A 24,973-nucleotide genomic window follows, 5' to 3' on the forward strand; every position below is an offset into this window, starting at 1 on the left:
CATGCACCGTTTCCATTAGGTGTGGATTTACCCATCCCCTCCTCCCCGCTCCCACCTGCCTAACACCCTATGAATGTTACTTCCCATATGTGCACATCAGTACCAATCTAATGCTGCACATTAGTACCAATTTAATGGTGAGTATATGTGGTGTTTGTTTTTCCATTCCTATGATACTTCACTTAGAAGAATGGACTCCAGCTTGACCCAGGATAACACAATAGGTAGTTCATCATTTTTTATGGCTGAGTAGTACTCTATGGTTTACATATACCACATTTTATTAATCCACTAATGTATTGATGGGCACTTAGGTTGTTTCCACATCTTTGCAGTTGTAAATTGTGCTGCTATAAACATTCAAGTGCAGATGTACCCAAAGTGATCTACAGATTGAATGCAATCCCTATTAAAATACCAACATCATTTTTCACAGATCTAGAAACAATAATTCTATGCTTCCTATGGAAACAGAGAAGACCCTGTATAGCTAAAGCAACCTTGAGCAAAAAGAACAAATTGGGAGGCATCAATTTACCATACTTCAAGCTATACTACAAAGATATAGTAACTGAAACAGCACGGTACTGGCACAAGAACAGAGACATAGACCAATGGAACAGGACTGAGAACCCAGATATAAAACCATCTTCATATAGCCATCAGATTCTTGACAAAACAGATAAAAACATACACTGGGGAAAAGAATTCCTATTCAATAAATGGTGCTGGGAAAATTGGGTAGCCACATGTAGAAGACTGAAACAGGATCTGCACCTTTCACCTCTCACACAAATCAACTCATGGTGGGTAATAGACTTAAACCTAAGGCATGAAACCATAAGAATTGTAGAAGAAAATGTTGGAAAAACTCTTATAGACATTGGCCTGGGCAAAGGATTTATGAAGAAGACCCCAAAAGCAATCACAGCAGCAACAAAAATAAATGAGACCTGATCAAATTAAAAAGTTTCTGCACAGCCAAAGAAACTATCACTAGAGAGAACAGACAGCATACAGAATGGGAGAAAATATATATTTCTTTGCTTATTGTCTACCTCCCCTTGCTAGAATATAAGTTTTGTAAGAATAGGATCTTGTGTGTTTTGTTCACTGCTTTAGGCTCATTGCTTAGACTAGTGTCTGACACAGAGTAAGCTCTCAACACATATTTGTCGAATAAGTAAACATTTGCATTAATATGGATATATTTGTGCCTGACCTTGACTCCACAAGGACCCTTGAGCAGGACTGTTCGCTAAGACCTTGGTACTGCTGAGGTTGATGATGGGTGGAGAAATGAGAAAGGGAAGAAGATGGCCAAGATGACACTAATATTTTAATATTTTTGTTCATGGTGAAAAATATACCCCCCTTGTTTTATATTTATGCTATGGTATGAGCCTAGGGATTGCAGTTTTCAGAATAAACTGAAATAATGTCTTAATTTCTTGATGTCACATTTTCATTATCTGAAAAATTAAAAGAGTGTTACCTAACCCATGGGTATAGTGGGAAAATAGGGAGGGATTGACAGGTTGTAGCTGGTCAGTAAATGTTAGCTACAATTATCATCAACATCATCATCCAAGGGTTGGCAAACCACAGCTTGTGGGCCAAATCCAACCTGTGATCTGTTTTTATAAATAAAGTTTTTTGAACATAGCCCATTCATTTTTTTGTATTGCCTATGGTTGCTTTCACACTGCAATAACAGAATTGAGTAGTTACAAGAGGCTGTATGGTTTGCAAAACCTAAAATATTTATCTCCTGCTTCTTTACAGAGACAGTTTGTGAACCTTCATCTAGACTGTGATCTACTAGCAATATGACTAAACCTGTGGTCCAGCAAAGTGTGGTCCATGGACCAGTTTGATCCACAAACTGCTTGTTACTGGTTCATGACAAGGTAAGTACAGAACTAAGAGTAAATATTTAGACACGTCTATAAAAATTTGTTGTGCTATTGACATCTAAGTGAATGATTTTTGGTTTATACAAAAGTGTTGTTTCATGACAGATTGGAAATAAAAATAAAACCTGTCCTTTCCCACTGGAATAGAATCTGATGTTTTGTAAAGGGATTCTGTTGTATTGGTAACTTAGACACATTCATGTGGTTTCGGATGGAAACATCTGGGGGCCCATCAGGTGGGAGTGACAAGCATGTCCTGAGATTGCAAGTGACCTAGGAAGGTTGATGAGCAAGCGCATTAATAACGTCATGCAAATGGATTTTATATGCAGATGGATGGGCCAGCCACAGTTCACTTATCAGCTAATACAGTTGTAATGTGTTGCTTCGTATCTGAGACAAGGCAGCCGCCTTAGGATATTAAGTGGGTCTCACGTACATACATAAATGAATTCCCTTTTGAGGTAAATGTATTTTAAGTTGATAAGTCATCTTCTCTGAATAGTAAGCCAACAACTTTCCTGGAAATCTGGCAAAACAACAGTTCTATGGCCAGCCTTATGTTTTGTTGCATGTGTGCGTAAAAAAAAAAAAAAATGCAGATTGATTTTTTCCTTTTCTGTTTTAGAATCAGTTCCAAACAGTAAAGCCTGCCAGAAAAAACAGACAAACTCTCAGGAACAACAATGCCCATTATATGTGGGGTAGAAGCTGCCAGACTTTGATTACTGGCCAGACATTAACCCCTTTGGTGTCTTATGGGGGAAATGCCAAGTCTGAATCCAGACATTTCCAGGGTTTTACAGTCACTGGTGGTGTGAGACCAGGTGATTTATAATGACTTGTGCACAAGAGGACTATTGGGAGAAGGAAGTGCAAGTTAAAGGCCACATCTCCTTACTTTCTGAATTCTGCCGTGACTCATTCTGGCAAGTGAACATAGACTCTATCATCTCTGCTTTTCCCTTTGAGGGCCTGACTGGTGGTGGTTGAAAAGCACCCTGCTCTTGCCACCTGCCCCCCACCTGTGTTATGCAGATGGATGTGTTTCTGTCTTGATGGCAGAAGGAGATGGCAAATTTGGCACTCGCAGAGGAAAACTTTTGGATTCTCTGAGGCCCCCACTTACAGTAAAGCTGCTAGAAAGAAGAATCTCTGCAAACCCTTTTGTGATCAGTTTCTTCCCCTCTCATATACCCTCTGTAAGTCAACAGATTGTCTTGCATTTTGAGAGCTCATCTAAGCAGAGAGCAATGTAATTTATAGTGGGAGGGTGATAGTGTGTGTATATGTACTGTCATGTGTATGTATATACAGTATGTGCCTATGTACTGTAGATATGTGTGTGTATTTCTTTTGTTCTTTTGCTGTACTCTTCATATACATTTATTGATGGTCTACTGTGGGAGGGGCTGAGGATACCAAGTTCATGATAATTAACTATTAATATAATAATAGATACCATTTATCAAGAGCTTATTGCATGTCAGCAGCGTGCTAAACATTTTACATACACATACTTTAATTCACTTAATCCTTTAAGAAAACTTTGTGAAAATAGCTCCATTTTATATGTCAGTATACTGAGTCCCAGAAAACTCAAGGGCATGCAGCTAGTTACCCTCAGAGCTAGAATTCATGCCCAGAGCTGTCCGATGCAAAACCTATTTCCTTACTCATTTTGCTAAATTGCCTTTCCAAAGATGAATGAATAGATAAAAAAGCATTTACCTACTTTCTTGGAGTTTGCATTCTGGTTGGCAAGAAAGACGTGATGTGGAACAAAAAAGGGTATAATATAGCTATGTACAAAATACCATGATTAGCTCATTCTGTTGGAGGGCGGGAGAAGGTAGAGGAGGCCTAGAGAAAGCAGTATTTGATTATGGCCCTGGGCAATGGGACATGCACTCAGCAAAGAGAGAGAAGGCGAGGGGAGAGAGGAAGAAAGAGAGAAACAGAAGGAGGGAGGGAGAGATCCTTTAGCTGGGCGTGCCTTTGTTGTGTAGAAAGAGACCTGGGGTTGTTCAGATGCAGAGACATCTGGCTCACAGAGTAATCCTATCGTACAAAACGGAGGAACCAGTCAGTGCGAAACACTTGAAGGTTGTTTCTCCACTTACCACGTCCATATCTTTTCCCTCTTTGTTCTTTGGCCATTGCCATGCCTGACTAAAAGGGGACACAGGAAGAAAGGGAGCTCAGCCTGGGTAAATTGGAGGTGATGATGACTTCTGGGGAAGTCACAGAAAAGAGAGGCAAAGGCAACCCTGACCTTCTGCTCCCTGCAATGGTGGGACCCTTACAGTACAATTGTTTCAGGGATGAAGGGGTCTGTTCTCTCTGGAAATGAACAGGCAAATTTTGACTATGGTTTTACACTGCATGGAGGGGAAAAAGGAATTGCCCTATTTGGTTCTGTTTTATTGTTTACTTCACCCTGAAGGCCGTGGCTGTCTAGTTCTTCCCCCAGAAATAGGTGGGCAGATAATGAAAGAAAAGTAACATCCACAGAGACCCCTACGTGAAGATGACAGCAATAAAGAGAAAGCTCGATCTGAATGCTGGTAAATAAAGTGACCACATATTCAGTTAAGGGAGATCTTTCTCCAGCCACGAGAACAATCTGGTGCAAAGCAAAGGAGAACAATGACGTTATTGCCAGGCTACTGCTAAGCCTGTGGCTGTTCTGTTCAGGACAAATGAAAAGCAGTGAACATAGATGTGACCTTCATTGTTGGCGACCGCTATATCACAGTTCTCTGGGGTTTCACTTTGAGAAATGGAGACCTACTTTTCAAAATTTAGGGGTTAAGATTTCAGACCGGAATGATTACTGAACTACTCATTTGCAGTAATTCTGGGTTTTGTGCATATTTTAAAAAGGAATACTGGGCTTTCCTATATTCATTACAAAGTCCTCCCAGGCTTCAAATCTTCCTATGAAATGCCTCTTCTCTAGTCCTTTTAAGTATATCCTGTGACTGAATATGATTATGGGATATTTATGTGCATCCTTGTCTATTGTATCAAAAGATCAGGGGAAAAATGCCCATCATTAAAGCCCCAAAGTGATTGGGTTGGCATGAGGAACAGGGATGGGGCTGGCTTGGGAGAGAGGATCTGACACTGAGATTTCATGAAATCCAGAACAATAGGACAGCTGCTCTTCCATAAACAGATTATTATTATTATTTCTACCTAGACAGCTTGATAGCAGCCATTATCTTCTTTCTGGGTGTCTTATCAAGTTCCGGCTGTGTGCAGCATGGGTGATAAGGAATGAGAAATGTCACCCATGGGATTGCCAAGGATTATTTCTATGCACTGCTGTTCAGCATCAGCCAATCCCTCAGAACTGAGAAGTGGTCCTATTGTTCCCGCTGGGCAGCTGCAATTCTAACTACACCAAGAGAGCAGGAAAAGGATGTAGTCACCATTGTGTGCAAGATTGAAATTTCATTACTCTCAGCTAAAGTTCAAGCAGTCTTGATTTTGAAAAGCAGAATCATCACGGAATATCTTTGAAGACAAGGAAAGGAAAGAAGAATGAAATGAGTTCAGAGCTTTTCAGAAGTATGAGGGAGTGTGAAAAAAGAAAGGTATAGAACTTTCAAACACTGGGACTTAAAATTCCAGGCATAGAAACCTCAGAGGAATTGAGTTGCATCACCTAACCACGACTTGGGATCCAATTGCTTAATGTAAAGACTCCAGCTCACATTAGTCATCTGAAAATCATTGATTTACTGGATTTATGTTTAATTTTCTGTTTCATGCTAAGTTTGTGAATGAAAATAATCTGTTGATATTGAACATTTTTCCTTTTCTCTTCAATGAAAAATGTAAACGTTTTATTATGGCTGTAGATGTGCCAGCTTTACAAATTTCAGAAAAAAAATACAATTTCTTTGTATTTTTGTGCTAGCAACCTTTTATCTTTCTAGAGAAAAGACTGAGTTAGGAAATAATGAAAACTAAAGTGTATGACTAACGTGTACTGTATTCACAGAGAATTCCCCCCAAAGTGTTCTGAGTGCTTTTGTCTTCTTTATACACAGTTTTAGGGTCGTGCTGATATTATAATGTAAGCTGCTTGGAAGTGAGCCAAATCAAATTTTTCCAACATTTGAAATCACTATTCTGAAATTGGAATTTCAAATGAATCAAATACTTTGCTCTTAAAGCAACGATTTCAGAAATGAGATCCTAGTCATGGAATTATTAAGATGGGGAGTGGGAGGAGGTTGGGAAGGTAAAGAGCAAGGAGAGGGCAGAGAGGGAGAAAAGGACATGGGAAAAGAGAAAGGGGCTTTGTGAGCTCGAGGAGGGCAAGGACCTGCTATCTCTGTTTCTACAACACCACACAAAGGGTGAGTGCTCAGGAGGTATTTGTTAAATGAATTAGCGAGAGGTGTGTCGAAGAAATGGTTTCAGTGTTAAGATATCCAAAGGAACATTTCCTTAACTAAACAGATTATTTTACTTTTTCAGCCCTTAAGAATTTATTAGGAAGCCTAGAAATTCTTCAACTTTAATGCACATATGAATTATCTGGAGGTCTTGTTAAAAATCCAGATTCTGATTTAGTAGGCGTGGGATAGGGTCTGAGATTCTGCATTTCTGTCAAGCTCCCAGGGGATATGATACCGATGCTAGTGGTTCATGGAATATTCTTGAAGTAGCAATGTGCTCCAGTAACCCACAGGGGCTGAGCTGGGAGTCATGAGCTCTGAGTTCCACGCTCTGACATTAATCATGTATACTTCTAAGCCCTGTGGTCAGCTTTCCTAGCCTCAGTCTCCCCATATATCTAATGGGTGTGTTGAATCTACACATGTTCTCAAGTTCGTAGAGCCTTAATATTTTAAAATTAAAGAAGAAAAGAAAGAACCTAGAGAATGCCCAGTTTAACTCTGTCTTTTGAAATCCCAGGGAGGCACAATCACTCCTTTCCACATTATACAGGTAATTTGGCATAACCGAATTATGCTCCAGCTGATTCTCTGATTTCTAGTAATTTTTCCACTATTTTTTCTTTTATCATTATTATAATCTTTGTGGAATACCTACAGTTTGCCTGATGTAATGCTAAGTACTGGGAACATGAAGATGAGTAAATTATTACTATTTATTACGAAATCCCTTCCTTGCTTAACATGCTGTAAGATGTAAGATGACAACCAACTAAGCCATGCAAATGTATAATATGTATATAGATATGCTAGGCTTCCTTCTTATGATATAACATGATAATGACTACAGTAAAATGCTTGCAGAGGTGATCTCAATTCTCCAACTCTTCCCATATCTATATATCCCCTTATCATATTGGAAGGTGGAGTTTCTTTCCTCAACCCTTTACTCTAGGCTAGTTTTGTGACTTGCTTTGGCCACTAGAATGCAGTGGGGAGAAAAAGATGCCAGCTCTAAGCCCAGGTCTCAAGAGGCCTTGCCCACTTTTGTTTCTTCTCTCAGACTCCTTCTGCTTCCATAAGAACAGCCCTGGAATAGCCTCCTGGAGGATGAAGGATCACAAGAAATGACCAATTGTCCCAGCTGGGGCCAACCCAGACCAGCCTACAGCTGGCCATCCCCAAATGTGTGTGAAATCCAACCCAAAGTCACAGAGTTGCTAACCCAATCCATAGCTGACCACAGATGCACAAGTGAGCTCAGCTGAGACCAGAACTGCCCAGCTGAACCACAAACTTGTGAGCAATAATAAATGCTTATTAGAGCCACTTAGTTTCGGGGTGCTTTGTTATGCAGCATAGCTTAATTGGTATCATGGCCTTCTGGATACAAAGCTTGAATCCAATAAACGGTTCTAGTTTGGGTTCTCCCTGGAAGATAGTAGATGAGATATTATGGGGGTGGCATAGGCTTTGCTACCTCTTCCATATTTTTGAGCTGTTTACCTCTCACAAAAGAGGAAGATTAACTTATATTATTTTTATTTTACTGATAAAAGAAAGATGTGCACAATAAAGGGAGGAAATGCTAAGTTGAGAGAATAAAGCTCAAGGTAGCATACATGCATATTCCTTTTCTAAAGAAGTATAAAAGACAAGAGCCAAGATATGAGATCACAAAGGAAAATGAACATTCAAGTCCTGGTTTTGTCACGTGTGTATGTTCTCTTGATCTTCAGTCTTATTCTTGGTAAATAGATATAACTATGGCTGCCTGCATTCCTTCAAAGATGGTATGAGAATGAACAGATGTAGTAAATATAAAAATATTCTGTAAAATCTTAAGTGGCATACAAATATTACTTCTTTTGAATGTTGGGCTATATTTTATTTTTACATAATAGCATCTAGTATTTATCTAGAAGTTATAACTCCTTTTATAAGTATAGTAATAGCTACTATATATACATTTAACAGTTTTCAAATTGCTTTTATATAAATTATCTCATTTTTATTCTTCAATATGCCTTTCAAAATGTATTTTGATTTTCTCATTTCACAGTCACAGAACCTTTGCTGTCTTTTACATGGTGGAATTTATAAAACTGAGATCACGGATGGGTTTTGGAAAGATAGGAGCCGTATTGCGTTAGAGGGTTTTTTTTCTTTTTTAAACAGTCAAACTTAGTAAATAAATCAGATCTTCATCTTTTAGTATCTAGTATAAGCCCAAGCTAGCATTACAAATTTTAATTTATCCCAATTCTTTTCATAACAGCTATTGTCTATGAGGTATATTCTTTTTCTCCCCAAGACATTTTTAAAATGAGAAAAAAATAATGGTTACTCTGAAATTGCATCTTGGCCGGCTATTTATATTCTTAAGCAATCAGATTGTCTATTTGATGATGTTAATGGACTAAACATGTAATTAAGTTATTGTCATCAGAGGCTTGAGCCAAGAATTTTTATTTATGAGTATGTAGTTGCCTTGGCTGATGACGTAGAGATTAGCAACAGGCAGTTTTTATCTGAAATATGTACAGCGGCATAAATGTCTGATGAATATTGCCTGGCCCCTGACCAATGATTTAAGCTTCGTCCAATGGTTGAAATGAGTCTTGCAAGCAAAGCATTTCCTTTCTTGTACTTAATTTTAAGTGCTGTACCTTTTAAAAGCATATCTTGTAACTGTCCCACTTGTATCACATTTTGATAGTGTGAAAGACAGTTGCTGTTGTGACAATACTATAATAGCTGCTATTTATTGAGTGCTTACCATGTGAGAGCCAGCATTCTAAGTGTTTTACTTGATTCAACTCCTTTAATTTTCACAATAGTCCATTGAGATGAGATCTATTATTATCCCCACTTAACAGACAAGGAAACTGAGGCACAGAAAGATCAAATAAATTTCCCAAAGACATACAACTAGTAAATGCTAGAGTTAGATTTTTAGCTCAAGCCATTTGAGCAGAAAATTTCTATACTGTACAACATTTATACAATATAGTGTATTTCCTGTACTACCAGTCTTTCTTTAAGTCAGATGCCAAGGAAATTATACGTATCAATCAGCCATTGCAGTGCTACATCATCGAAAATTGTGTTTTCACAAGCAGTCCAGGCACTGTGAACTCCCCTGAAGAAATCTTCTAGTAATCAGTGTCCAGGAAGCTATTTCCTTATGTGCTAGACATATTGAAGGATGTAAAAGAAGTAGTAGAAATACTCCCTTTTAATGGACCTAAAGATTTACAAGAGTAGCTGATTTTTTTAGGAGGTTGAGAGGATAGAGTTGGTTCTATACAGTCTTAAGGTGATAGTGGAGAATCAATTGATAGTGGCCCTTGCATTTACTTTATTTCAAGACATTGTTATCCAGAGTTTAGCTGCATCTGTCCATTTTGTGCTGCTACAACAGAATGCCTGAGACTAGGTAATTTATAAAGAACATAAATTTATTTGTCATAGTTCTGGGGTCTGGGAAGTCTAAGATCAAGGCACTGGTAGGTTTGGTGTCAAGTGAGAGTCCAGTCTTCACTTTCAAGATGGCATCTTGAATGTTGCATCCTGTGTGTGTGAGACTGTGTGTGTGCGTGTGTGTATAGAGGGACAGATGCTGTTTCTTACATGGCAGAAGTGCAGGAAGGGAGAAAACTCTCTACCCAAAGCCATTTTTATTGCAGCATGACCTAAACAACCCCCATTAGGCTCTACCTCCCTGTTGCATTGGGGATTAAGTTTCCAGTGCATGAGTTTTAGAGGAGACAAACATTCAAACCGTAGCAGTCTCTCCCCTTGAGCCATGGGTATACTTGTTTGTAATCACAATTTCTCAACTTGATAAAGCTCTAGGCCACTTCACTTATCTCACAGGACTCACAGCCCTGTTGTCCACATCTACTGGTAGATAAATGGTCTCTGTTTGTTACCACATCAACTCAGATATAGAAACCAAGTCCTTCACAGATTTCCTTAAAATACTCCAATCTGCATTGGTTATGAACTGAATTGTGCACCACAACAATTTATATGGTGAGGTCCTAACTTCCAGTGCCTAAGAATATAACCTTCTTTGGAAATAAAGTTGTTTCAGATGTAAGTAGTTAGGATGAATTCATACTAGGATAGTATAGGCTTCTAATCCAGAAAGACTATTGTCTTTTTATAAGGAGTGGAAATTTGGACACAGGGACAGACTCAGGGAGAATGCCATCTGAAGGTAAATGCAGAGATCACACCAAGGAGTATGAAAGATTGCCAGGAAACCACCAGAAGCTAGAAGAGAGGCATGAAACTGATTCTTCCCTCACCACCTTCAGAAGGACCAACCTTGCCAACACCTTGGTCTTGAACTTCTAGCCTCTAGAACTGTGGCAATAATTTTTCATTGTTTAAGCCACTTTGTAGTACTTTGTTATGGCATCCCAAACAAGTGAATACAATGTCAAACATTTTCTGACTTGGGTAGATTTTACTGAAGATATTTGGGGGGGATGCATGTCATAGGAAGGAATCATATCACGCAACCCACAACATTCCCCCAATTAAATTGCCCCACCTCTCACCTCTTCCTTCACTCTCTCTCTTTCTCCTCTCCTTCATCCTCTCCTCCCCAAATACCCAGACTCAAATTTGTCCTGCTTTTTTTTTGTTTTTATTTTTCAGAGTAGTTTTTCCCTTTCTTTGAAGTTGTAGCAGCAACCAACATCCAGGTGCTGAAGCTCAGCTTCTCGTCCAGCCATTAATCAAACAACACATCTGACACAAACAGTCTGTTCACTTAGTGCCGAATGTTATGGTAAAAAGATTTTCTGGATGGCCTGGCCTCAAGTCTTGGCTCTGCTATTTCCTAGCTGCATGAACTCTAGGAAATTACTTCACTTCTTAAAAATGGGGCTAATAATACTAATACTAATACTCTATAGTATCCATCTTAAATTCAGTGTTCCCCAAACAGGCTCTGAGACAGACATTTGTGTAAGGTGGTTCACCAGGGAGGGTTCTTGGGAATAGCACTGTGAGGGGTGAGAGGAGCAGGATGGGGCAGAGGAGAAGCTGGGCTGTGACGCAGGTGCAGCAGAGGCCTCAGCCCACCCACCGGGACCGGAGGAGCTGGATGGCCCTTCAGAGAGCAGTCCCCCTTAAGGTAAAGGGGGCTGAGCCTTTGTCCCCTCTCATGCAGAACAACTAGTCACTGGAACTGGGTCACCCACAGGGAGGGGTGGTAACCTTGGGTGACACAGTTTCCACTGGCTGAACGTAATTTCCGGAGAGCAACTTAGCTTGGAGTGGTTGTTCACCCAACACTGTCCTGGGTAGCTGGGGAAATGAGGGTCTTGACCCTGCAGTCAGTTTTCAGGTGACATATCACAGAATGTGCTGCAGGGTTATTGTGAGCATGAAATAAGTTAATACACAAAAGATGCTTAGCGCAGTACCTGGATATGGTAAGTGCTGTATAAACGAGAGCTGTCACCAAACTTAAGATCCATGTCAGCAATTCTTGGGTTTGTGTAGTTACACAGAGTTTATGAAAGAAGTTCACATGGATTTTGATCTTTATAAAGACCCTGTAGGTGAATGAAGTAGGTATTTAATCTACAACGCTTAAATGAAGAAATTTTGGCTCCGAGCAATTAAATGACTTGTCCAATGTCACCCAGTTAGTAGGGACAAATTCTTCCTTTGTTCTTAATTTCTCTTGTCCATTTGCCCCACAGCTAATTTTTGAAGCCACAAGTGCCCATGTGTAGGCATAGCCCCATCAACCCTAATTTTAGAATGTACCATTTAAGGATTTACAGTGCTCTAGTTCAACAGCAGGATGCAGCATCACCCGGGGCCATATTGAAGTTGTCAAGATGGCCTATGGGGCTGAAGGCATTTCACCAGGCAGCCTCGCCCAGCTGACTGTGAGAGCCCTTGTTAAGCAGCCTTTACGTTAGTGGACTCTGTGTGTTGTTATGTCTGTCTAGCCCTCTACTTTGAAGACTGGATATTATATTGTCTGAGAGCAAAGTAGATTTTCAAAGGAAGAGCACGCTAAATAAACACAGAAGAGACTGGTGTTTAAGCCAGAATTGTACTTTTATTATTATTTTTTTAATGGCTTTTATTTTTCAGAATAGTCTTTGATTTACAAAAAAAAAAAAAGAAAGAAAGAAAAGAAAACTGGAGCCAGCACAGGGAGTTCCCACATATTCCACACCCATCTTCCCCTATTATTAACGTCTTACATTGGTATGGCACATTTGTTACCATCAATGAAACAATATTGGTGCATTATCATTAATTAAAGCCCATATTTTATTCAGAGAATCCTACTTTATTAAGTTTAAAAAAATCCTTGAAGCCCCAGAGTCTCTCTAAGAGGCAAACTAATGAGACACTTCCTTGGTGAGCATAAATCTGAGCGAAGGGAGTTGGTAGATCTTAAGAAATATAACTCAACTAAGATAACTGGTTAATTTTTTTTTTTTCCTCTTCTATATATGTATCCACCAAGCCTGCCCTTATGTTTTTGTCTGGTGACTGATCTTCTCTTCCCTGGTTAGGGCTGCACATGCACTGTTAGTTTTTGTCTCTGAGACTCTCATTTTTCTGTGTTCCATGGTTGACCAACTACCCTTTTAAGATCGTTACATTAATAACTCTAATGAGTTTACAGGGAAAGCCTCCTCTAGCCAGATGGCCACTCTGCCTCCTTCGAGAGATTTTGCATATCTCTGTGCTGAGTTCATAGCTTGACTCTCCAAGGGCAATACTATGCCCCCTATTTAGGTAGGCAGCAGAGTAAACAGAGTGTTCAGAGCCCTGGCTCTGACGTTAGGTTGCCTGGGTTTGCATCTCAGTTTGCCTTTTGCTAACCATGTGATGCTTTAACTTGATGTGCCTCAGCCTCTTTACACATGGAGGTGGGAGTAGTGCAGACTTGATAGGGTTAAGGATTTAAGGAAGCAATTCATATAAGGCACTTGGAAGAGTGGCTGGGAAAAAATTAAATCTTTATTATTATTGCTTATAAGCTAATAATCAGAGTGAACATTTACTGAGTGTTTTTACATTCCACGCATTGTTATAAACCTTTTACCTGAATATCATTTAACCTTTCCAAAGCTCTGTGGGAGGGAAACTACTTTGAGTTTGTTTTATAGATAAGCAAATGGAGACAGAGAGGTTAGAAATCACAGCAAAGAGGTGGAGCAGGTGACCTGGGACAATGAAGCCAGTTGCCTCCATGTGTCTCCCACAAGGTCCAATCCTGTGAGGAAGCTTCAGCATTGCTCCCTGAGTGGGGGTCCTTTCTGTAGTAACATGGGTCCTCCAAATGGGGCCCTACAGTGCTTTTTCCAATCCCACAAAGAAGAAACTAGAACTTTTTATGTCACCGGGAAGCTGGAGCTCAGCTACCTACAGATCTATTTTTCTGTTCCTCCAGGCTGCCTGTCTCCCTATCTGAGCACTCCTGTGTCCTGGATTCTCCCCTAACTGAGGCTTCTTCAAGCTGCTGGGGCCCTTCTGACTCTGCATTAAAGTGCTCCGATGGCAACTGCTGTGTAAGCCCCCATCTGCCCCCTGCTACTGCTCCTCAGGGTGCCATACTCTGCCCGCTTAGCTGGACTTTCTTCAAGCACAGGCAATTAGTTAGGGTTCCCTCTCTTGGGCCTCAGTGTCTACCACACTCCAAGGGGATGTTTCACAGGTCTTCTAGGTTGCCTGTTGCATAGTTCTTAACCAGAGAAAGCACATATAAGCTTGTGCAATACAACTATAAAAATCTTAACTGAAATGGCGCCTGTGTCTCCTGACTACATTCTTCACTGTGGGCGAAGATGAAGAGCCGTTGCTAGTGCTAATTGTTTAGCTGTAGACTGCCCAGACAGAGGTGGGGCCTGGAGTCAGAGGCCTGAGGCTCCAGCAAAGTGCATTTGTCCAATTTAGGAAATGATGCTGGGAGCCGAAGAACTAAGCCTAGGTCCCCTTAAACAAGGAAGGCCTAAATCCCAGTAGTAGTTTATGAGATTGCAAGTCAGAGAAGCAAGAGGTAGGGATGAAGATTGAACTGCATGATGAGAACTCCGAGTTCGCTAAGACAGTTCAGAGGGCAAGCAGGTCAAGAATGACAAGGAATGCAGACAACTCTGAATATCATATTATTATTGTTACTACATCTCTCAGCTATGCGTACATGGGTAGGGGTTAGGGGTTCCAGCAAGCTTAAAGGACCTAGGGCCATGGGACAGATTCACATGCTTTCTCTTTTACCACCCTCCTATCAGCTCATCATCTTAAGTCTTAAAAGTAGAAAAGTCTGGTGTTTTACTATAGAAAGTATTCTACTAGACTTTCCCAATCTGTTAAATATTGCTGGGTCTTATTGTTGAAGATAGAAGATAGAATTTTCTTTTTGTGATAGATGAACATATGTTGTGAGGTTCTGATAATGTCACATGTCTATATTGCTCTTGGACAGCTTTGCATGATGTGTCATTCTGTATTGCTGCCCCAGGTTCTTTCTGTATTTAGTGTCTAATTGTTTCATGACCATATACTTTGTACATAGTGTGCCCTGTGTGGGTTGTAACCTTCTCTTTCTTTAAGTCACAGTTAGAGTGTTCTCTGGCTTTGTGCTTCCTTGTGTTGTACTATGCTTGTATGGTGCTAATAATACCTGATACTTATTGAATGCTAGTTATGCATCAGGTACCATCAATTTATGAACTAAGTGTTAATATCTCCATATAACAGATGAGAAAACTGAGTCTTTAGGTAAGTTAATAATTCTCCCAAGGTAACCTATGCAAACAAAATTCAAACCCAGATGTCTGACTTCAGAGCCCAAGTTTTAACCACTGTGTAACTGCCGGCAGCACATGAATCCATCATGCGTCTATCCTGCAGATATTTAGTGAGAGCTTCCTGTACATAAAGAACCACTCTCAGCCTTAGGGGTACAATAGTCCACAAAAAATACATTCTCTGCCTTCATGGAGTTTACATTGTATTGTGGGAGGCTGACAATAAACAAGTGTACACATATTTAACATAATTCCAGGAAATTATAAGTGCAGTGAAGAAAAGCAGAAGAAGATTGAGGGAGTCAGGGAGTTGCCATTTTAAATAAGAGAGTGATGGAAAGCTGCTCTGAGGAGGGGACATACAGGCAGAGACTGACTAAATGACATTATTTTCTGCACCACGCACACACAAAAATGTGATCTGTTTTTGAAGGCAGGGCTTAGTTTTATTTATGTCTCCCCAACATACTTCTGGATTTACAGTACCCAAAAGGTGATTGTGTGATGAAAAGAGGAATGTGAGCATCAAACCATGAGCTAGAAAGTCACATCTGAGGTGGCAAGTGATGAATGAGCGTGTTGCCTAAGGGTTTAATTGGAAGAGGCTTCAGTGAAGGTTTCCTCTTATTTCCTTGCATTTCAAGGCCTCAGGATTTCCTGGCCAAGAAATACACACTGTCTTCTCTACAGTGTTTTTCATGGCCTGCATTTTCATTGGCTAAATACATTTCAGTGCACAATCCACAGCAGGGAGCCTCAGTCTGCTTTCTTTTCCTCTAGGAACTTTACAAATAGGAATGATTGCATCTGTCTACTGAATATTCCTGTAACTACAGCACCAAAGATCTCAAAAGCCAAAATGATCCAAAGGGGATTGAATTCTGAAACTGTATTTAAATCAGGTACAGTTCAATGATTTCACCACCTCACACCAACGTCTAAAAAGAATTTGCTTTTGTTCATGAATGCCAAGTAAGCGGGAAGCAAATGGAGGCTCTTGCAGTTTATTGGTGATGGAAAGGAAAAGGGGGGCTTGACTATTCATTCAGCTTTTCATTTATGTTGTTTTTCTTCTAGGTATTAGGATACCACAAATAAATTACCAACTCTCTGGCCACACCAATAAGAACACTAAAGGCTAACACTGTGCAAATGTAGGCAGTTTCAGAAAAGTAGACCAATACCGAATGGACTTAATGAAATGACTGTAAGGAAAAAATAAAAGAATACTATTTGCAATTTTTATTTAATTAAGCTATTTTACATTTAAATATTAATTCCTGAACTTCATGCTGAGTCTCGGTCATCTAACAGGGCCACAAATGAATTGGAGAGAGATCCCAGGGACAGATGGCAGGGACGGGGGTGGGGGTGGAGCAGTGATACTAGACACTTGGTCTGACCAGATGTGTTCAACTTTGATGTGGCAGCACCCAGGTCAGAGGTTGTCGATGTTTAGCGCCCTTCTAAATAGCCTGGCCAGTCTTGAAGTAAAATATTTTCCCTTCCTTTTTCTCTTCCCAGACATCTCTGCTTTACTACCCGTGTACTGAAACACTGAAACACACCCAGTCAGATGCCAGACGGGGCTGTCTGAGGCTCTAAAATTACCCAATGTGCCATTGATTAAACCCATCACTCGGGGCCCATCCAGAAGTCCAACTCATGGAGTTAGAAATAAGTACCCGGTTCTCTTTATAGACTGACATGTAAATTATGGATTTGCCTTTTAATGAAAGACATGTTAATATTTTATTTCATAGTCTGGCAAGATATAATAACTTCAGGATGGGAAGTAAGAGACACTCTCCACTCCTGAAGCCATGACAGACACTGTTAATCAACTTCCGTGCTTCCTTCCATTGGTCCTAATCTTGGCCTCAGAATTCTTTACAACATGGTACTCTGGGCAACCACCAACTGGTCAGAGTAGCCTTGGAATTGAAACTTCCTTGTCGTCTTTATTATTATTTTTTTTGACATAGGGTCTTGCTCTGTTGCCTGGGCTGGAGTGCAGTGGTGTTATCATAGCTCACTGCAACCTCAAACTCCTGGGCTCAAGCAGTCTTCCTGGTTCAGCCTCCAAAGGAGCTAGGGCTACACAGGTATATGCCACCACCCCTGGCTAATTTTTCTATTTTTTGTAGAGATGAGGTCTCGCGCTTGCTCAGGCTCCTCCTTGCCATCTTCCCACTACATGGCACTGTTGCTCTGTTTTAACTCACTACATATATAACAGCGGAATACCCTGACACCTTGTTTCATGCATACGATATACCTTAAAAATAATGTATTTTAAATTATTGAAAATATTACACCTACATAGTTGTCTTTGCTTCGGTAAACCAGTATTAAAATGCACAATTTTTTCACCAGAAACTTATGTATTAGAACAGATAACAGCAAAAACTCTTCAATGTCAAGGGCTACCATTTTATGGATTTCAGAAATGCTAACTAATTGGCTTTGGAATTTGGCAAAGGTATGGGTAGCTCTAAGACATAAAAATGGTTAAACAAACATTGCGAGAATGTGCAGAGAAAGACATGAGGGATGGAATAACGTCATTGTTTCCTCCCTCGTGAGTCTCCCCCTTGTATACATACATAAAACAGATGTAACTAGTATTTATGACCATGAAATATGCCTTTGTGTTCGGGGACACTCTTCACTCACCAGTTCTATTTGTATCAAATTATGTTTTGAGGTTTCACTCTGCCTTTGAATAAGGCAGAATGGGAAAGTTGAAATGAACTTTGGTATCAAGACCTTTTGTGTGACTCTTGGTGCTGCCATTGGTGCCTGCCTATAGAAATCTGGGAAAATAATTGACCATTTCTGAGTCTTGGTTTCCTCAGCAAAATGCTTGACATGGTACTAATACTTACCTCTCAAGGTTTTTATGGAGATTAAATAAGTGAACTTCTCTGGCAACAATTTAAATCTATAAACCACTGACAAATGTGGGCTATTTTTGACAAATGGTATGTAGAATAGTTATAAAAATATTATTAAACACTCAGTATTGATTGCGATGCATCAATATTGTTATGAACCTTCATTTTAAATTTTGAATTAAAGTTTTATAATACAGAACGTTCTGTATTTTCTGTTTCTTATAGAGGCAATATCCTTGAACTTAGGTAATGTTTTATAATATTTCTATTTCTTTTAATTTTTCTGAGTATTGACAACCTTATATGCTAATCAATGCAGAGTCAGCAGCAACTTCTACTGGACTTTTCTCCATAGATATGAGAAGGACGGTGGTCACTATTGGCTGGCCCATGTCTGGGACAGTTATAGGTGACATTCTGTGAACTTCAGGAAATAAGCAGTGTCTTATCTCCTTGTTTGTCTACAGTTAAATTTGGATTTTGACTCAGTGCTTTTGTGGTTCAGCAAGAGCCAGATAAACTACAATCTGTTTATTTAATATTTAGTCCAGGCTAGTGGGCTGAATTGACTGAATACTCAAGATCCTCCCACAGAAAAACTGGGTCCTTGGCTAAATTCTTTCTCAGTTCTTTTTTCTTTAGAACAGTTAACACAGCTGACTTTCACTGTTTGTACTAATGAAAGCAGAGCTCAGGTGCAGATTATTCAAACTGAATGCACTCAGTCCTAAGAAGCTGCTTTAAGCTCCATAGCGTTAGAATTAAGAAAGAGCTTTCTCAGCCTTTTAAAAGGATCCTCAGCAAAATATTCTTTCCCTGAGAACTAAGAAGGCTGCCCTCTTGAATCCCCACCCCTGTCTTCATCATTTTGCTGGTAGATCTTGACTGCACTCATATTTATCATCGTGAATTTTTGCGGTCTGCAAGTTAACATCTTGCCTGTACTTCTTAACCACACTGAGCTATTGTATGACTGGCTAGAGTCCGTGCTCCTGGGGAAAGACCCCTGAGGCTTCTTGTGGTTGCATTCTATCATGTTCCAGTGTGTGGCCAGAGGATCAGGGGTCAGGTGGATTATGCTGGTCTCAGACGATAAGGAAGCATTTCCAGTCTTTGTCTTCCCCTGTAGACTTCTCCTGAAAGTAACCTTGGGTGACTAGGACTAGCCAATGTGAGAGAAGTCACTGGCCACCATCTAGACTGGTTCAAGGCTTTGGGTCACTTGTTAAAAGCCTCAAGTGTTCATGCTGGCCTCTGCCTCAGCGTTAGCCTTCTGCTCCCCCAGGGCTGGTGCCAGACTCCAGTTTCACTGTACTCCACTTTGTGGACCTAGATTAACAGCTCATGCATAAGATAATGCAAGGACTATTTCAGAACTTTTGGCTTTTGTTCTTTTCATCCTTAAGACACAAGAGGAAATTAGAATGAGCAGAGGAGGTGGGTCTGAACTCTCCTATCTTCCATCCCCTGTTCGGCTTCTTCCCTGCTCCCAAGTGCATTATTTCCCATGTTGATGACAAATGGCACCTCAGAGCTCAGCTGCCCCTTATCGCACTGAGTGATTTACATCTATCTTAGGCAAGAGGCAACTGATTTGGACTAGTATAAACTTATTGTTATTTTAGTATAATAAATGTTTAGTATTTACAAAGTGTACATAGATTGGTAACCACTTCCTCCTGGTACCAAAGCCATTCGCTAAGCATGACAATAGCAATAGGAACTTGATCAGAGGATTTGTGCTTATGTGAAAAATCCAGTTACAAGTACAGGAGAGGTGGAATTCAACATTCTAAACAGTCAGTAAGTTGTGTATGTCATCACACCCAGAACAAATAACTGGCACTGGTTTAAATATTGAAAACCATGCACACAGCTCCTCAGGCCTCTTGCTGATCCCCAAACAGACTTCTGCATCATGGCCTTCTCTCTGCTCTTCCCCCACCTGGAATACTTTCCATCCAACTATTTCTCTGCATAACTCCTTCTTTGTGCTTTTTTAGGTTTCTGTTCAAATGTCCTGTTAGTAGACCAGCTGCTATTAATACTAAGCAACCTATATAAATGGCAACTTCCTAATCATTCTCTTTTACTGTGTTAATGATTTTTCTTGGTGTGGATTGTTTCCTAACACATTGTACATGTATTGGCTTATTGATTTACTATCCCCACTGCACTCTCACACCTGTAATCTCAGTGCTTTAGGAGGCTGAGGCAGGAAGATTGCTTGAGGCCAGGTGTTTAAGACCAGCCTGGGGAACATAGACCCCATCCTTGTACACACACGCACACACACAAAGCTGCTCTAAACTTTCATGTGCAAGTCTTTGTGTGGATATAAGTTTTTATTTCTCTTGGGTGAAGACTTAAGAATGAAATTACTAGGTTCCCCATATAAACATGGTTAAGTCCAGGGTTAACTTTGTTAAAACTGCCAAAATGTTTTCAAAAGTAGTTGCTCATTGAGACATCTCTTAGTGTTGGGTTGCTCATTTGTAAAACAAAGGGGTTTGACAAGATAATCTCTAGATTCCTGTCCAGTGTTTTGTGGCTCTAGGATCTATTATGGTAGACTTGTTCTAGACCTTATTATTCTTCCTTTTCTTTTTGCCTATCTTAGTTTCTATACCTTTATCTCGTTCCTGTTAATGCCAATTGATGATGATGATGATGACGATACAAAGCCATGTGTGTCAGATACAATGCTAAATAAGCGTTTTACCTGAATTTTTTCTTTTAATCTTCACAATAAGCACTTGCAATAGATACTGCTCTTATAATTTATCTTTGCAATGAAGAAACTGAAGCTCAGAAAAGTTACATAACTTCCCTAAGTTAGCAAAGCTGTTAAATGGTAGAGTTGGGAAGCAACATTGAGTCTCCCTGGATCCTTCTAAATTACTGACTTCCTGGTCCTTGCTCTGAAAGTCTAGTTTTTACTTCTTCATCTTTTATATGACTCTAAGATCTGCCTGGATGTATTCTGGACATATTTCACCTTCTCAGTGTTGTTCATCAGTTTTTCTTCCATACCCTAGCATGACAATAGTGTTCAATGACCCAGCAACTTTCCAGAAGGCAACAAAAAAAAGGCAATTTAGAGAGTGAGGCAGGCTAAGATCATCTTACTTATGTCAGCTCCATTAAGTTTTCATTAACAGTCAGAATGGGGTTTCTCAAATCAGCATAATGCCAGTAAGCATTGCTTTGAAAAAGAAATGCTTAACTAATAAGGTATCTTGCCTACACTTTATCTGAATCTAGAGAGCTGTCATTTCAAAGCATCATAGAGGTCATTGCCAATTTTGCACTGAACAATCAGCATCCCCTTTCTCATCAAGTGCTGAAATTGCCATGTTAGCTCTTTGCAGGGATCGGGACATGTTACCGGCTCTTCATGCTTTTCTCTGCAGTCATCATTAGGCACAACACGGACTCAGACATTGAGCATTATCATTTAGATTAGTAAAATATTGTGTGAATATTCTGAACGTTTCCTACTTAATTATTCTTTGGTGTAGTCTTATAAGGCATAAGTCAAGACTGTGTCAATCTCATTCCTCACATGCCAATATGAAGCCTATGCTTGCGGGTGAACCAGTTCTCGCTTCCACATTATTTATCCTGCTAATCAGCCAAAAACATTTAAAAAATGATTACTGACTTTTAAAAAGTCCTTGTGAGAGTTCCGAAATTGCTTTCCCTGAAATTACCTCTGTTCCACTCTTTACTTCTAGATCTGAGGAGTTAACAAATCCCAACTCTTTTATGAGTCTACTCTATTTTATTTTCACAGTTTTCATTATTTGAATTTCTAGATCATTTATCATCACTCCCAGACATTTTAAATTTAATTCTACATTGTATTTTATCACCCCTGTTTCGCTTGTAGAGAGGCATTGTGGCATACGAGGAAGAGTATGAACACCTAATCAGACAAATGTTGGCTTTACCACTTAAAAACAACGTGACCCTGGACAAGTTCCATGTCTGCTGTAGGCCTCAATTCTCTCATCTTAAAAAGCAGATAGTAGTGCTCAAAATTATGGCAATAAGGACTGTCTCAGGAGGTCATTCATTGCAAGCAATCAATGATAGAATGTTTGAATACTGGTGTGTGGTAGATGCTAACAAAATGGTAGCCCTTCATTCTTCATCTTCCTACGTAGATCTTAAATTCCCCAAGGTGGAGCTGAGTCTTACTCCTCTGAACGTATCACATCCTCTCATTCACTTCATAAAAGTGTATTTGGCACCAGCTATGTACTAAGCAATGCACTTGGCACTGTGAATAGTTGTGAACAAATCAACTATCCCTTTCTGTACGGACTTGTAATTTAGCAGAGGATATAGACATGTGGTAAATAAATACTCTTAAATACTCTGTGACCTTCGTATTTGTGCTTATTTCTTTCTCATTTGCCAATAATATGAAAATATTTTGGAATTGTATATAAATATTTTGGAATTGAATAGAGGCATATTATAGATAGAATCTAGATTCTCTATTTTGTTCCAATCATAGTTGTTTCAAAGAATTTCATGGTAAGAAATCTCATATTTAAGAGTTAATGTTTGCATGGATGTGAGAGATACAAACACTCATACACTGCTGGTGGGACTGCAAACTAGTACAACCTCTGTGGAAAGCAATATGGAGATACCTCAAAGAGATACAAGTAGAACTACCATTTGATCCAGCAATCCCATTACTGGGCACCTACCCAAAAGAACAAAAGACATTCTGTAAAAAAGACATCTGCACTCAAATGTTTATAGCAGCACAGTTCACAATTGCACAGATGTGGAAACAACCTAAGTGCCCATCAATCCATGACTGGATTAATAAAATGTGGTTTATGTATACCATGGAGTTCTACTCAGCCCTAAAAAACAATGGTGATCTAGCACCTCTTGTATTATCTTGGATAGAGCTGGAACCCATTCTACTAAGTGAAATATCCCAAAAATGGAAAAATAAGCACCACATGTATTCACCATCAAATTCATATTAACTTATCAATACTTAAGTGCATATATAGTAATAACATTCACCAGGTGTCAGGCAGATGGGAGGCAGGATGAGGGGATGGATATATACACACCTAATGGGTGCGGTGTGTACTGTCTGGGGGATGGACACACTTGAAGCTCTGACTCTGGTGGGGAAAGGGCAATATACATAACCTAAACATTTATACCCCTGTAATTTGCTGAAATAAAAAAAAGTTAATGTTTTAGAGTTATTTGGCCATTTTTGCAATCTGAAGCTTTCTGATTTTCTGACATCATCATTACTATCTCTATAATTAGTCATGTATCGCTTAACAACAGGGATGCATTCCCAGAAATGCATTGTTAGGTGATTTTGTCTAAAGTGTACTTACACAAACCTAGATAGTATAGCCTACTACACACCTAGGCTCTGTGGTATAACCTATTGCTCCTAGGCTACAAACCTGTATAGCATGTTACTATACTGAATATTTGCAGGCAATTGTAACACAATGGTTAATATTTGTATATCTAAACATAGAAGAGTTACAATAAAAATACAATATTATAATCTCATGGGACCTCTGTCATACATGTTGTCCATCATTGACTGAAACATCATTATGTGGCACATGACTGCAAATATTGTTTGAGTGTCTACTGTGGGTTAAGAAGTCCACTAGGTACCTAGGATGATTCTGTCTTAAAGAAACATAATTTAGGTAGGTAATCAATACATGTGCATTTAATTGAAATGATAAATTGTAATGCAGAGTGAGTCTATATCTAGTAAGGGAAGGCCGAAAAGAATGAAAATCATAAGATAAAATGTAAAATGCTTTCATAAAAGCACTGAAGATTTAACAAGGAATAGTCAGACATTATTTAAGAGCTAGGATTTAGAGAGGTAAGCACATCGTTGCTTTGACCTTGAAGATCTCTGCCAATCGAGATTAAGTTAGGCTGTCAAACAGAGCTGTAGGTTTGAAAGACTCACAGCACAGAAGAGAAGGGAAGTAAAAGTCCAGAGCTGCCAAAGGTTGCCAGGTCAGTAATCAACACCATAATGTCTGATCTCTCTCTGAGAGCACCAAATTTGGGCACCACCACATGTGCTGTGGGGAAGATTGGTCAGTAGAAGCCAAGTGGAGTCAGAAACCTAGGATGTAACCAAAGTTAAACCAAAGTGCTACTTGTGGGGAAGGAAGGAAATTTCAGTGTGAGGCAGTGGACTGTTGCCAAGTGCTCAGCCCAGAGGAGCAGTGTCAGAATGGAAAGCGGCAGGTAGAACCTAGATTTTTGTAGTTGGGGTTTGAGCAACTGGATCTTATACAAGGTCAATGAGTCAAAGTGAACATGTAGTATAAATTAATAATGAAGGAAAGGGTTATTCAATATGTGGGATTTGTAAGCAATGTTTGTTAAAAAATGAAATTTGGGTCCTGCTTCATACCCTCACCCTACAATTCCAGCTGTACTAAAGAGTTAAATGTAAAATGTCCAGCAATTACCAAAAAAAAAAAAAAATTAAAAAGAAAGACAAAAAAAGCATAAAGAAAAAAATCTCACATAAACATATGTTACCATGTATTTCTGGAGCAGGGAAGATTTTCTACATTTCAAAAAGCCATGATAAATATCAAGATGAAAAGCTACAGAGAAATAAAACCATCCAAAGCTAAAACATTTTAAAAATTTGAAAGGTGAAAAAAAATTGGGAATGAATTTGCAGCAAATATAAGAAAAGTTAATATTTTAAGACACAAAGAACACACTAAATTTGAATTAAAATATTAAGATCCTATTAAGGATTGAACATGGAGTGATAATAAAAAGTGAATATAACCAGATAGTAGATGAGAGGGATGTAATAATATAATCATATTAGGTAATATTTATTTAATATTTACTATGTGCTAGGCACCCTCTATGTACTTTGTACATAT

The 24,973-nt window shown here is 39.4% G+C and overlaps 1 long non-coding RNA gene across 3 annotated transcripts in view; it reads left to right on the forward strand.

The window, feature by feature from the left end:
- Positions 1–13,971, forward strand: part of LOC123639454 — a 45,914-nt gene extending 31,943 nt beyond the window's left edge. For 2 of the 3 annotated variants that reach the window (XR_006735732.1, XR_006735733.1), the window contains exons 2-3: positions 1,786–1,910; positions 13,776–13,971. This is a non-coding gene — a long non-coding RNA (uncharacterized LOC123639454). Of the gene's footprint in view, positions 1–794; positions 807–1,785; positions 1,911–13,775 lie in introns of those variants that run through there. The other variant, XR_006735731.1, reaches the window with a different exon arrangement.
- The last annotated feature ends 11,002 nt before the right edge of the window (positions 13,972–24,973 follow it).

This window comes from Lemur catta, chromosome 6 (genome assembly GCF_020740605.2).
Source record: "Lemur catta isolate mLemCat1 chromosome 6, mLemCat1.pri, whole genome shotgun sequence".
In the NCBI taxonomy this organism is placed as follows: Eukaryota; Metazoa; Chordata; class Mammalia; order Primates; family Lemuridae; genus Lemur; species Lemur catta.